We start from the raw sequence: 15,900 nt of genomic DNA on the forward strand, positions 1-15,900 counted from the left end.
GCAGCATGTGCTGAATGTCCATTCACGAGCCTGCTTGACAATTGCATCAGGCAGGCGACTGAACGGCGCTGTTTGCCACCCATTTTAAACTATCTGACATCTCATAAACAGGGCGAGGAGTTGAAAACTCCCTTATCTCTTCCAAACAGTTATTGAGGCAGAGATTTGTCAAGTAGCCCTTTTTTTTCACTTTTCGGGTGGCCACTGGAAGGATGGGAATGGCAGCTGCTCTTTTCTCTTTTTCCACTTATTGACCATAATTAGCGATTACACCGAATCAATAATCTGCCAGCTCAGGATGGAAAAGGAACCAAAGTTGTAAAATGCCGTTATTTCAGGTTGCAAAGGGACAACTCGTAGCTCACTGGTGAGCCATACTCAATTCACACAGATAGCTAGATTTTCTAGAAAAACCATTCTCATTCACAAGGATTTCTTGACCTTTACACGAAGATTATGGTACCATGCCATCACTACCTGTCCACCCACCTCTGTTCCACCATGATTTTATGGATGGCGGGTGAGACATCAGGTGAGTTGACTGATGGTGGCCTGATTGAGGTCCTTAGGTGGACAATTGATACCCAATTAAGGGCCACATCCTGCCAATGTTCTGATATATCAGATGGCAGGAGAGACCAGAGGCCAGCACCCAATTTGTAGCCCAGCAAGGTTAATCCTGCAGGCTGCTGGACACTAAAAGCGGGGGGTGACTCCTTCCTGGGGGGACTCCGGTATGAATTAGAGACCCTCCCCGCCACAATTTTGCCTCCCCAAGTCCACTCTCCCCCTCTACCCCACCCTGCCCAACATGCCCTCTATCAGCACCCCCTTTACCCCACTACAACACTAGCACCACCCCAACCCCCTGTCTCACCGGGGCCTATCTACCTGGCGTCAGAAAGATCTCAGACTTAATTAAATATCTGGGCCCATCGCTGAATGCCACGTCTTGCTCTACCTGCAACATCAACTGTGGCCACTACTCCCGTCTGGAAAAGGTGATTGGTGGCTCACATGGACCAAGTATCCCCTGGGACTGAGGTAGTCCATGATCATAACAGCTGAGTCCTGGAAAAGATCTCATTCAGTACAAAATGGTGACGCAAACGCTACTGATAATTGGTTTACCTCTTGGCAAGGGAGAGAAGCTGAGTTCAGCCACCAAACTCAAAATACCTTTTAGCTTCTGTGAATGTGGCAGCCAAAAAGAGCAACAGTGAATCAAGAAGGATCAGTGTCAAGGTATCAGAACGCTTTAAGAACAAATACAATAGCCAGAGTCATAGAATGGTTACAGCCCAAAAGGAGGCCATTTGGCCCATCTTGTTGATACTGACAGCAACTCAACTAATCCCATTCCTCCACATTTTTCCTGTAACTCTAAAAATCCTTTCTGTTCTTGGAGAGCCCAATCCTTGGACAATGAGAGCTTGAAACCCCAGAAAATAATGCGAACATTATACACAAAGAATGCTGAGGCAATCGGTGTAAAGAGCACAACCCAATGGACTGCCAGGAGGAGGTTTAATGAGCTCATAAGATTGGCTTAGATAGCTACAGGTACTGGTGCCCATGTATATTCTATAAGATTGATAGAGGTATGACTCATCTCCTCACCTCTCATTCCCTTTGGTACCATTACGTGCATCAAAGGAAGATCAAACAATTCATAGAAAATTTCTGGAAGCCATAATGTTAACTGAAAATTACTGTGAGACAACTTTGCTACAATGGGGTTTACTTGAAGGAAAGATGCTTAAAGGGAACCTGCATCTGCAGATTTTCAGTGAACAATAACATGTGAGGGGGCATCGAGATGATAATCACCTGTCACATTCATGTAACTATTATTTCATTGCAAATGCAAAGATAGTATAGAATCAAAGATAGTAAATAACCAATCATGAAAGCTTTGACTGCTTACAAGGAGGAAGATTTGCTACATTTATCATTATGAGAGATACTAAGATCAGGTTAGTAATGGCAGAGAAAGAGGAATTATGGGTCACTCATCATGATGTGGATTGTCAAAATGTAGCAACGACCACGCACTTGGCTGTTATTCCTTCAGCATGGAAGTGTTTATAGTAATCAAGATGTTGTGTATTCAAAATAATTGAGGGTGACTTGAAAGAAGAAGTCAAGTCACTCGACCAAACAATTGGGCTCTTCAAGGGTCACAATTCCTGAACATGTAACCATCAGTCAGATGACGCACTCTTTCTATTGTGTACAATTATACAGAATACCTTCTATTATCAACAAAATCTAAAGAATTCACCAAGTAAGCTCATGATGAAGTGTGGTGTTGACTGTGGTGTTAGCCCAAAGCAAGAATATAATTTAGAAGAGAAATAGGACAAACAGCACAACTAAATTGAATCAGAAAAGACAACACATTGATTACGAAGAGTTCTTGTGTTAGCTTAAGCATCTTGTGTACTGTAACTTGCGTATTGTTCTGAAAAATTATTTCATACTTGTGAATCATGCTTGGCTCAGTGGTAGCATTCTTGCTCCTGAGTCAGTAAATTATGGCTTCAGCCCTAACTCTGAAGCATGTAATCTAGGCAGCACTGAGGGAATATTGCCTCTCAAAAGCAGGTAAAAATTGTGGGGTCAGGAGACTCCTATGATGCTTGATTTCCTGTGGCTCTCTCTCTTCCTCCTTTGCCTACCAGCATAGTCTGTATTTTGTGCAGTCGCCATGGTTTTGTTTTGCTCTCACACCAACACCTGTTATGTTCAGTGGCAACCAATTTCTGGTTTTGGCCCTAAAGCAGATGCTTGGCCTTTTCTATTCAAGGTCTGACATTGTTTATGTCAGCCATCAGAGGCACCTCTATATTACCCAATCAAATCTGGTGCAAGGGATGTTTCAGACACAAACAAGAACAAAGAACAAAGAACAAAGAACAATACAGCACAGGAACAGGCCCTTCGGCCCTCCAAGCCCGCGCCGCTCCCCGGTCCAGGATTGAATCCTGAATCCAGGATCCCCGCCCAATTTTCCAGCCTATCTACATCCTAATATCCTATCCACCGAGCTGTCCCTCACAGCTACGATGCTTTGTTCATCACAACCTATTAACTCACCCCCACCCCCCCATTCCAGACCATGTGATCTCCAGGGAGAGGCGAAAACCCAGAGTGAAAACCCCAGGGCCAATATGGGGGAAAAAAAATCTGGGAAATTCCTCTCCGACCCCCTGAGGCGATCGAAACGAGTCCAGGAGATCACACTGGCCCTGATCAGAAAAAGCTTCCCAACCCTATTCATTTCCACTTCTGCTTTACGAACACCATCTGAATTCCCTGCCCCCGAGACAGGTTCCCAACTATCCGCAGTCTCGCTCTGTACTGGCACCAGCAAGATGATCATAGAATGAAGCCTTGAAACGAGAAACAAAGAACAATTAGCCCGCGCCGCTCCCTGGTCCAAACTAGACCACTCTTTTGTATCCCTCCATTCCCACTCCGTTCATATAGCTGTCTAGATAAGTCTTAAACGTTCCCAGTGTGTCCGCCTCCACCACCTTGCCCGGCAACACATTCCAGGCCCCCACGACCCTCTGTGTAAAATATGTCCTTCTGATATCTGTGTTAAACCTCCCCCCCTTCACCTTGAACCTATGACCCCTCGTGAACGTCACCACCGACCCGGGGAAAAGCTTCCCACCGTTCACCCTATCTATGCCTTTCATAATTTTATACACCTCTATTAAGTCTCCCCTCATCCTCCGTCTTTCCAAGGAGAACAACCCCAGTTTCCCCAATCTCTCCTCATAACCAAGCCCCTCCATACCAGGTAACATCCTGGTAAACCTCCTCTGTACTCTCTCCAAAGCCTCCACGTCCTTCTGGTAGTGTGGCGACCAGAACTGGACGCAGTATTCCAAATGCGGCCGAACCAACGTTCTATACATCTGCAACATCAGACCCCAACTTTTATACTCTATGCCCCGTCCTATAAAGGCAAGCATGCCATATGCCTTCTTCACCACCTTCACATTTGAAGCTCCTTGTACACATTTCACATACAGAAAATCAGGTGTAGTGCGATACAATTTCTAGACCATTATTTCTTGCCATATAACCTAGTACTTCATTAGGTTTATTTTATGTTCTTGTCCACTTTAGGTGCTCCGTTTCATGTCATTGATGTTGGTTGAATTCAGGGCATAGTTGGGCCTAGTGTACGTTAATGACCTGGTGCTCGCATGTGCAAACCATGTGGAGTGGAGAGCTCATCCCACCAACCTTGCACTCAGGGTTGGAGTCTGGGCAATTTCCTAATCTCTCTCGCTCAACCACTTCTGGAATTCTACTGCTGTCCAACACCCTTCTCTTTTGCAAAATATTTGTTAAATAAATCTGCCATTTTTACTAATCCTCTCCAAACTGACAATTCTCTTTCCTCGCTTTTTACATTCTCTTATAACTAATAATTTATGTAAGATACTTCTGATTTTTTGAAAGTTTGTGCTCACAGTCCCTCTTAGCTTTCAATATTCTGCACAAACGTTTTTCCTTATTTTATCAGAAATTCTGTTCAACTAATTTTATTTCATCATTATTATTTTACATGCCTGTTGGCACTCTTATTCAATTTTAACTACTTTCTGCTCTTTCCATCCATGGCACTCAAAACCTATTAGCAGGTTCCATCTTACATAGAAAGATAGAAGATAAGAGCAGGAGGAAGCCATTTGGCCCTTTGAGTCTCCTCCACCATTCATTATGATCATGACTGATCATCCAACTCAATAGCCTAATCCTACTTTTTCCCTTTCAGTATTTAGGAAGGACAGGCATAAAGGAAAAGGTGGTGGAGTGGCACTGATGGTTAAAGAGGAAATTAACTCAATAGTGAGAAAGGATATCAGTTCTGACAATATGGCGTCTGTATCTTCTTTAAATGGAATATACCAATTCTGTACCACTGCAACTTAAAAAATAACACTGCTAATTTCCTTTTCCATCTCACATTAGATACTTTTTTTCCAATTGTTTTTGGGATGTGAGCATTGTTGGGAAAGCCAGTATTTGTTTATCGAACCTAACTGCCCTTAAGAAGATGGCAGTGAGCTGCCTTCTTGAAAAGGTGTAGTCCATGTGTTGGAGGTACACTCACAATGCTGTCAGGAAGGGAGTTCCAAGATTTTGACCCAGCAGCAATAAAGGAACGGCGATGTAGTTCCAAGTCAGGATGATGTGCGACTTGGAAGAAAATTTGCAGGTGGTGGCATTCCTATGCATCTGCTGCTCCTGTTCATCTATGTGCTGGAGGTTGTGGATTTGGAAGGTGTTGTCAAGAAGAGGCTTGGTGAATTGCTTCAGTGCATCTTGTAAATGGTACTCACTGTTGTCATATGCACCAGTGGTGGAGGGAGTGAATATTTAAGGTGATGGATGGTGCCAATCAAGCGGTCTGATTTGTCATGGATGGTGTCGAGCATCTTGAGCGTTGTTGGAACTGCATGTACTGAGGCAAGTGAAGAGTATTCCATTACACTCTGGCTGGATAGACTGGGACATTTTTCCCTGGACCATGGGAGGCTGAGGAGGTCTATAAAATAATGAAGGGCATAGATCAGCGAGATAGTCAACAGCTTTTCCCAAAGGTAGGGGAGTCTAAAACTAGAGGGCATAGGTTTAAGGTGAGAGGGAAGAGATACAAAAGGGTCCGGAGGGCCAATTTTTTCCACTCAGAGGGTGGTGAGTGTCTGGAACGAGCTACCAGAGGCAGTAGTAGAGGTGGGTACAATTTTGTCTTTTAAAAAACATTTAGATAGTTACATGGGTAAGATGGGTATAGAGGGATATGGGCCAAATGTGGGCAATTAGGAGTAGCTTAATGGTAAAAACTGGGCAGCATGGACAAGTTGGGCCGAAGGGCCTGTTTCCATGCTGTAAATCTCTATGACTTGTGCCTTGTTAACAGTGGACAGGCTCTGGGCAGTGTTGGATCAGGTGAGAAAAGCTGTGTGAAACTTGCCAACTTCACAGCTGCCTTTTCTTGCCTGATCAAACAGCACTCTATGCAGTTTCAGAGCACAGGCAAGGATTACACAGCCTGCTGGTGGGGCAGAGCCTAAACACAGAAGCAAAGGTGGGATTCTGAGATCAGGGTGTCATTTTTAAAGGGCACCCTGATCTCAAAGTAAGTTGAAGGCCTCCTTCACCCCTCTGTGGACATCAGGACCTCCCCCAGGAACATTGGGTTTCCCCTAAGACATTGGGAAAATGCCCAAACTTTGCATTTAGAGGAGCAACTCCCCCCACCACTGCAAAATGGGACTTCCTCTCCCCTCCACAATGGGGCTACACTGAGGACCCGCCCCTGGCAATTCCAAACTGGCAGGGCTATACTTACCTCCATGCCACTGTCATGGTCATCGCGACAGATTCCCTCCTGCCTGACGTCACGCCGCCCGGGGAGAACATTTAATGTGGCCAGAAGCATAGGTGTTAGCCATATACTGATATTTAAATACAGTCGATTTCATGGATTTCATACATTGATGGAGGAAGCTGGGGAAGATCTCAAACTGATATCTCCCTGCCGCAAATCCCGTTAGGGCCCTCTCACGAGAGTTAGTGGCCATAATGGGATTTGCATCCATGGCGAACGGGTTCTGAGGAATGTGCCCAATGTGAGTTACTGTCCGCAGAATTCCCAGCCTCTGTGTTTCAGTCAGGAGGGAGGTTAACTAAAACAGCATAAATTTCTTCTCTCACCTTTTGTCCGTAAACATGAAAGATGTTTTGAATTGTTTTCCTCTTTATAAGTGGTCAAGTTGGGCAACTCCTCAGTTTTGGTGTGATCCAATTTTCTCTTAATAACACCACAGAAAGCTCAAGATGTAATGAACTCAAAGGGTTAGTTTATCCTCGCACACTCAAACCACGGAAGGAGGGGCGCTTCCCTTGCATTCTTGCAGCAAAAGAGGGATAACAAAAAGAAAGATTTACAATGCGGAGACTACAGAGAAAACAAATATTACTTCGCATGGGTTCCAGCAACCAGAATCAAAGTCCAATGAAGTATTCCTTCATGGAGGTGGGTGAGCTGAAAAATGATGCTCGATAATTCAATTTTCTGGTAGTGTTGACATTATATGATGATATAAGGATGCAGACGTAGAAGATGTAGTAAGAAATAGTACAGAATTTCCAACAGAAACAATATAGACAGGGCCAGATGCTCAACTTGGGTCTGAGCTCCTTGTCTGTGAGGCTGCTATTTTGCTGGATCACGGTGGCACAGTGGGGGTGACACGGTGGCACAGTGGTTAGCACTGTTGCCTCACAGCACCAGGGACCCAGGTTCAATTCCGGCGACAGGCCATTGTCTGTGTAGAGTTTGTATATTCTCCCCGTGTCTGCGTGGGTTTTCTCCGGGTCCTCCGGTTTCCTCCCACAGTCCAAAGATGTGCAGATTAGGTGGGTTGGCCATGCTAAATTGCCCCTTAGTGTCAGGGGGACTAGCTAGGTTAAATGCATGGGGTTATGGGGATAGGGTCTGGATGGGATTGTACTCGGTGCAGATTCGATGGGCCGAACGGCCTCCTCCAAACTGTAGGGATTCTATGATTCTATGAACTCTCACAAAGGCAGTGCAAATAGCATTACAGAAGTTAGGAAGCAAAACAAAATGGTTGTTTCTGTGGAAAATGATGTCCCTTTGAAAAAATATTGATGCCATTCAATATGTTGTACAAAAAGGAGAAAGCAGAGCGAAGCAAGAGTTCGCAAAATTGTGGAAAATGTGCCAATCACCATCTTGAAGCTCACTTAGTGTGGCCTACACAAGCAGGAAGAATGCCCAGCAGGGGGAGCTGAGTGCCACAACTGTGGGGAGTTTAAATTTCAAAATAGTCTGCAAATCTGAAGTTCCTCTTGCTCAGAGATATAGAAAAATATAATGAAAACGAAATGAACTTCAAAAGGGATGAGCCATAGAAAAATAAATAACTTTCTTAGGAGAGTTAGAAGTTGGTGGTCACCCTACAACATTCAAGCTAGTTACTGGCACATGTGTTTCAGGATTATCTGACGAAGGAAAATGGCTTAAAGTATTACATTCCAGCTATTTTCTATCCATCACATACTCCAGGAGTGACTATATTACAAATAATTGGCCAACACTTGGAAAGATTAAGATAAAGGATAAAGAAATTATTGAACCATTGTGTGATATACAGAACCAGGAGTCATCATTATTGAGCAGAAGAAGCAGGATTGCAAGTTGCAGCTGCTTACAAGGTTAATTAAATTGTCGATGAGCACTCCAGTAATCTTTTCAGAAATAAATTTCCATCCCTACTTTCAGGCTCAGCCAGGCTGAAAACAGAAGGCAGATCTAAAACTATGGCCGGAATTTTCCGGCGCGCACGCCCCAGAATCGGGGCAGGCGAGGCTCGCAGAACAGCATTCTCCGTTGGCCTCGGATGGGATCTTATGACCCTTGGGTGGGCGAGGTGGTAAAATTCCAGCATATATGTCTCTTCACAGGGAGGAATATTCCTCCCCCACTATTAGACAAAGTCAAGAGCAAGCCTGAATACAGGTTACACCAAGGAGTCATCTCTCCAGTAATCATACCGACAAAATGGTGTTCTGGAATGGTCACGGTATCAAAGCTAAATGGTTCAATTAGAATCTGCGTGCACATGTCTCAATTAAATATGTCAGTAGTGCATGAGATCCACTCAATGGCATAAGTGAATGAAAGTGTTGCCCTCTTCACAAAAATGGATGCTAACAGCAGCTTTTGGCAGTTGCCTCTAGACAAAGAATCCAGATTGTTGGTCTTACACTCCATTTGGTCATCATTATTTTAACAGATTACCATTCAAAATTTCTTCTATATCAAAGGAGCACCAGAGATATTCCAAAGAATTATGTCTCAGACCCTAGAAACCATGGAAGTAGGGGCAGCACAGTGGCATAGTGGTTAACACTGCTGCCTCAGTGCTTCCAGCCTTGGGTGATTCTCTGAGTGGAGTTTGCACATTCTCCTCATGTCTGCATGGGTTTTCTCCAGGTGCTCCGGTTTCCTCCCACAGTCCAAAGATGTGCAGGTTAGGTGGATTGGTTACGCTACATTACCCCTTAGTATCCCACGATGTGTAGGTTTGGGAATTAGTGGGATAAATGTGCGGAATTATGGGGATAGGGCAGGGGAGGATGCTCTGTCGGAGAGTCTGCGCAGACTCAATGGGCCGAATGGCCTCCTTCTGCACAGTGGGGATTCCGTGATTCTATGATTCTAATATCCCATATAGACCAAAATCCTGGAGCTCCCTCCCTAATAAGCCGGCAACAGTTCAAGAAAGCAGCTCCCCATCACCCTCTCAAAAGCAATTAGGGATGGGCAATAAATGCTCACCCAGCCAATGACACGTATATCCCTAGAATGACTAAAAAGCAATCAAAAAATATGAACAATATTCTCATATTTGGCTTATCAAGGGAGAAACGTGACTGAGAAGTGAAAGCATTTCACAAAGTCCTGCAAGCTGCAGGTCTGGCAATAAATAACGAATATAAAAAGTATGCAGCCATTGAGAAAGAAGCAATAGCAGCTACATGGGCCTGTGAGAGGTTCTCTGATTATGTCATGGGATTAAGGTTTAAAATTGAAACTGACCACAGACTTTTGGTTACTCTTCTTAGCCTATAGGAAATTACAAAACTTCTGTCTATAATTCAGTAATTCAGTATTTTAGACTGAGATTCACAAAATAAGATTCAGTTATTGATTATGTTTAAGGGAAATATCAGATGATGGAAGATACACTGTCAAGAATACCAGTGAAAGGTGTCAAACAGGAAGATTTAAATTTTTTTGAAAACGTCATAGCATATACTTTTCTCTCTACTAAACATTTACCAGCCACTGAAAAGAGGCTTCAGGAAATTAAGCAGGATGATGAGTGTATCACAATAAAAGAGTATTGTCAGAATAAATGGCTGGATTATACACTTAACAAGCAAGTACATCGGCAATACTTCAAACAGAGAAAACATCTCACAACCATCAATGATTTCATAGTTCTTAATGACAGACTAGTCATCCCTAAAAAAGACTTGATTACCTGTAAAGACTCACATTCCAACCATTATCTTGCAATTGTGTCTTTGCCTATATATGGCGTGTTTGTGAAACCTACCCCTCCACTCACCTGATGAAGGAACAGCGCTCCAAAAGCTCGTGATTCCAAATAAACCTGTTGGACTTTAACCTGGTGTTGTGAGACTTCTTACTTTGCCCACCCCAGTCCAACGCCGGCATCTCCACATCATCCCTAAAAAAATACAACTAGAAATTCCTCAGAAAATCCATTGAGGTCACTTAGGAATAGTGAAATTCCGAGCAAAAGCCCAGCAATCAGCCTGGTGGTCAGTCATCAGCCAATCCATTGAAGTGTTAATATAGAATCACCTTACATATGAAACAGCAGAGAGAACCATTGACACCCTTCACTTTTCCTTCAAGGTCATGACAGCACCCAGGAATGGATATATTTGAGATTAAAGGCAAAGTTTTCATCATCATCATTGATTACTAGGATTGTTTTCACTGGAAAGACAGAGGCTGAAGGGAGACCTGATAGAGATCTACAAAATTATGAGAGGCATAGAGAGGGTGGATAGTTAGAGGCTTTTTCCCAGGGTGGAAGTCTCAATTCAAAGGGGGCACAGGTTCAAGGCGAGTGGGGGAAAGTTTAAGGGAGATGTACGGGGGAAGTTTTTCACGCAGAGAGTGATAGGGTCCTGGAACGCGCTGCCAGAGGAGGTGGTGGAAGCAGGCACATTAGTAACATTTAAGAGGCATGAATAGGGAGTACAAGAATAGGGAGGGAATAGAGGGATACAGACCATGTAAGGGCAGAAAGTTCTTTATAGTTTAGTTAAGGCATCATGATTGGCACAGGCTTGGAGGGCCAAAGAGCTGTTCATGTGCTGTACTTTTCTTTGTTCTTTGTACTACCCAGGTGGTTTGAAATGCACAGCATCACGGCAGAGGCAGTCATTACATCACTGAAAATAATCTTCACATTTCAGCCGGATGTTGTGATATCAGAGAGCAGATTTCAATTTGCTAATGAGCTGTTCTGTAGCAGGAATATGGTTTCATGAAGCGATTAGTTCACCCAGATATCCTCAGTTGAATGTAAAAGCCGAAAGAGGAACTCAAACAATCAACTAAAAGAATGAAGATTTTAACTTAGCTCTTTCTAAATACAAAACCTCACCACTAAAAAATTGGGTTTCATATCAGAACTATTGATGGGAATGCAGCTGAGAACATAACTTCCAGCTGTACAACAAACACTACACCTTCACATTACCTCAGCTGATTGTGAGAACATTAGGAAGCATGCGGAGCAACAAAGAAAAAGTCTAGTTTGTAATTTCAACTTCAGGCACAGAGCATGAGATTTGAAAGTGCTACAGCCCAGGGCGAGAGTGTGGATATGAAATCAACAGAAAGAAGACATTGGGTGGGATTTTCCAGCCGTGCTCGTCCCAAAACCAAAAAATCCAGCACAAGGTCAATGGACATTTCCGTGGTCCGCCTCTCGCCTGCTATGATTCCCACGGCGGGCAGAACGGGAAAATTCACCCCATTGTAATAGAAAGAGATTCACAACTGAGATTTCATAGAATTGAGATGGACCATGGGAATAACAGAAGATACAAATGAGTCTATGTATCATTGAGAAGGAACCAATGGAATCTTGGAAATGCTATTTAGATTGTGATGAAAACAGGGTACCAGAAACAAGTCAAAGGTCTACAATCACCCAGACAGAAGGCACTCCTATCGAACAGCGATAAAATTCAAATCCCTCATTTTAAACATGTAACCTCAAAAGGAAATCAGAACCAAATCCGGGAGATTGGTCAAGGCACCACAGAGACTAACCCTGTGAAGTCTGAGACTCGGAGGGAGATGAAGGAGAATATTTATAGTTGGGAAAAAAGACTTGAGGTAGGTGCAGAATAAAGGGTTATCATCAGGAACTGTAACAGCTGACGCAACTATTGTACAACATCACATGACTCAGAGGCTGCGGTGTCAACAACCTCATGTAGAGTACTGAGATATATGTACAACTACAAATAAAAAATAATGATTTTTATGATTAACTGTCCATGGTAGCATTCTTATGGTAATGTGCAAACCCTAAAGTAACCCCACTAGCCTCCGAACTCAAGACCAAACAGTTGGCAAGTGTTTTAACGCGTCTTGTCTTTCTATATGCTCATTTTTTTAGAATCATCTCTAATCCAATTTTGGGTTTCACTTTTTGTGTTCATATTCTCTCTTCCTATTTGGATCTGAATCTCCATGATATTGCAAGACATTCACTCTGCAAAAGGTAATGTAGAAATGCAATTCACTGTTAGGTATATTTTAACAGAGGACTTCATGAGTGACACTAACCTGATGAAGGCACAACTCTCCGAAAGCTCGTGTTCCAGGTAAACCTGTTGGAGTTTAACCTGATGTTGTGAGACTTCTTACTGTGCCACCCCAATCCAACGCTGGCATCTTCACATCATGGTATTAAGAAATGACATTGGCACCCAGGGAGAACATGTTGAATCAATCTGGGTAGAAATAAAACAAAAAGGAGAAAACATCTTGGTAGGAGTAATTTACAGCCCCGAAGCAATACTTCTGAAGTGGGGCATAGTATAAACCAAGAAATAACGAGGGCTGGTGAGAAGGGCACATCAGTAATCATAGGTGATTTTAACATACATATTGATTGGATTAATCAAATTGGCAGAGGTAGCCTCGAGGGAGATTTCATAGAGTGTATGAGGGATTGTTTCTAAGAGCAATATGTTATGGAACCAACCAGGGAAGAGACAATTTTAGATTTAGTATTATGTAATGAAGATGGATTGATTAATAGTCTTGGTGTCAAAGATCCTCTTGGAAAGAGTGATCACAGCATGCTAGAAATTCAGATTCAGATTAAGCGAGAGAAGACTGAGTGTCATACTAGAGTTTTAGCGTTGGGCAGAGATAATTATTCAGGCCTGAGGAAAGAGCTGGTCCAAGTAAACTGGGCACAAATAATTGAGGGCAGGACAGTTGAGGAACAAAGGCAGATGTGCAGGGAGATATTGTAACCATGTATTAAAGTATATTCCTGAAAGGAAGAGGAATTGTAAAAAGAAAAAAAAACATTTCAGGGCTAGACAAGGAGATCAAGTAGGACATAAAGGCAAAATACTAGGGCATACTAAACTGCAAAAGCTAGTGGCAAGCTGGAGGGTTGGGAGAACTTTAAGGTTCAGCAAAAGGCTACTAAAAATAGAATCAAAAGAGCTAAGGTGAACTATGAAAGGAAACTAGCAGAAAACATAAACACAGATGCTAAATGCTTCTACAAGTATATAAAGAGGAAGAGAATAGCTAGGATAAATATTGGCCCTTTAGAGGACGATACTGGTGAGGTAATAATGGGAAATACAGAGAAGGCGGAGGCACTAAAACAATATTTTGCCTCTTTCTTCACGGTAGAGATTAATGAAGATTTTCCAAAAACTGTAGTTAATACAGAGCAACTTGATAACAATCACAAGGGAATGGGTATTGAATAAACTAATGGGATTAAAAGCAGTTAAATTTCCAGGATCTGATGGCCTGCACTCTAGGGTATTAAAGGACGTGGCAGAAGAAATAGTGTATGCATCAGTTGTGATATTTCAAAATTCCTTGGATTCTGGTAAGGTCCCGATGGATTGGAAACTCGCTAATGTGAGGATCTTATTCAAAAAGGGAGAGAGGCAAAAAGTAGAAAACTACAGGTCAGTTAGCTTGACCTCTGTTTTGGGGACGTTGCTGGAATCAATCATTGAGGAGATGACTGAGCATTTGGAAAGACAAAGCTCAATCCACCATTGTCAGTATGGTTTTATGAAGGGAAAGTCATGTTGGACAAATTTGCTTCAGCTCTTTGAGGATGTAACCAGCAAGGTGGATAATGGGGAGCCTATCGATGTGGGATATCTAGACTCTCAGAAGGTGTTTGACAAGGTGCCGCATAAAAGAATGATCCAGAAGGTGCGATCACAGGGGATTGATGGTAGAGTACTAGATTGGATTGAGGATTGACAGACTGACAGAAAGTAGAGAGTCAGGATAAATGGGTCCTTCCCTGGCTAATGAAATGTAACTAGTGGGTGCCGCTGGGGCCATTCCTTGGACCTCAACTGCTTACAATTTATATAAATGATCTGCAAGCAGGGACAGAGTGTAACATAACAAAATTTGCAGATGATACTAAAATAGGTGGGAAAACAGACAGTGAAGAGGATATAAAGATTCTGCAGTTGGATATAGATAGGCTAGGAGAATGGGCCAAAATTTGGCAGATGGCGTTTAATGTGGATTTATGTGAGGATATCCATTTTGGCAGAAAAAAGAGAAAGGCAAATTATTATCTTAATGGAACGCCGATTCAAAATGCGTCCAGACAGAAGGATCTGGGTGTCTGTGTTCATGAATCGCAGAAAGTCAGTATGCAGGTGCGGCACGTAATAATAAAGGTAAATGGAATGTTAGCATTTATTGCAAAGGGACTGGAGTATAAAAGTAGAGAAGTGTTGTTGCAATTGTATCGGGTGTTGGTGAGGCCACATCTGGAGTATTGTGTCCAGTTTTGGTCTCCTTATTTGAGGAAGGATGTGGTGGCATTGGAGGCAGTTCAGAGGAGGTTCACCAGATTGATTCCAGGGATGAAGCGGTTGACGTATGAAGCGAGATTAAACAGCCTGGGTTTGTACTCGCTGGAGTTCAGAAGGTTGAGAGGGGATCTGATCGAGGTATATAAAATTTTAAAAGGGATTGATAAAGTAAATGTAGACCAAATGTTTCCTCTTATGGGGCAATCTCGAACAAGAGGTCACAGGTATAGATTGAGAGGTGGTAGATTTAAAACAGAGATGAGGAGAAACTACTTCTCGCAGAGGGTGGTGAATTTGTGGAACTCACTGCCCCATAGTGCAGTGGAGGTCTGTGACCAGTGGTGTTCCGCAGGGCTCTGTACTGGGACCTCTGCTATTTGTGATATATATAAATGATTTGGAAGAAGGTGTAACTGGTGTAATCAGCAAGTTTGCGGATGACACGAAGATGGCTGGAATTGCGGATAGCGAAGAGCATTGTCGGGCAATACAGCAGGATATAGATAGGCTGGAAAATTGGGCGGAGAGGTGGCAGATGGAGTTTAATCTGGATAAATGCGAAGTGATGCATTTTGGAAGAAATAATGTAGGGAGGAGTTATACAATAAATGGCAGAGTCATCAGGAGTATAGAAACACAGAGGGACCTAGGTGTGCAAGTCCACAAATCCTTGAAGGTGGCAACACAGGTGGAGAAGGTGGTGAAGAAGGCATATGGTATGCTTGCCTTTATAGGACGGGGTATAGAGTATAAAAGCTGGAGTCTGATGATGCAGCTGTATAGAATGCTGGTTAGGCCACATTTGGAGTACTGCGTCCAGTTCTGGTCGCCGCACTACCAGAAGGACGTGGAGGCATTGGAGAGAGTGCAGAGAAGGTTTACCAGGATGTTGCCTGGTATGGAGGGTCTTAGCTATGAGGAGAGATTGGGTAGACTGGGGTTGTTCTCCTTGGAAAGACGGAGAATGAGGGGAGATCTAATAGAGGTATACAAGATTATGAAGGGTATAGATAGGGTGAACAGTGGGAAGCTTTTTCCCAGGTCGGAGGTGACGATCACGAGGGGTCACGGGCTCAAGCTGAGAGGGGCGAAGTATAACTCAGACATCAGAGGGACGTTTTTTACACAGAGGGTGGTGGGGGCCTGGAATGCGCTGCCAAGTAGGGTGGTGGAGGCAGG

This window comes from Mustelus asterias, chromosome 1 (assembly GCF_964213995.1).
Source record: "Mustelus asterias chromosome 1, sMusAst1.hap1.1, whole genome shotgun sequence".
Lineage (NCBI taxonomy): Eukaryota > Metazoa > Chordata > Chondrichthyes > Carcharhiniformes > Triakidae > Mustelus > Mustelus asterias.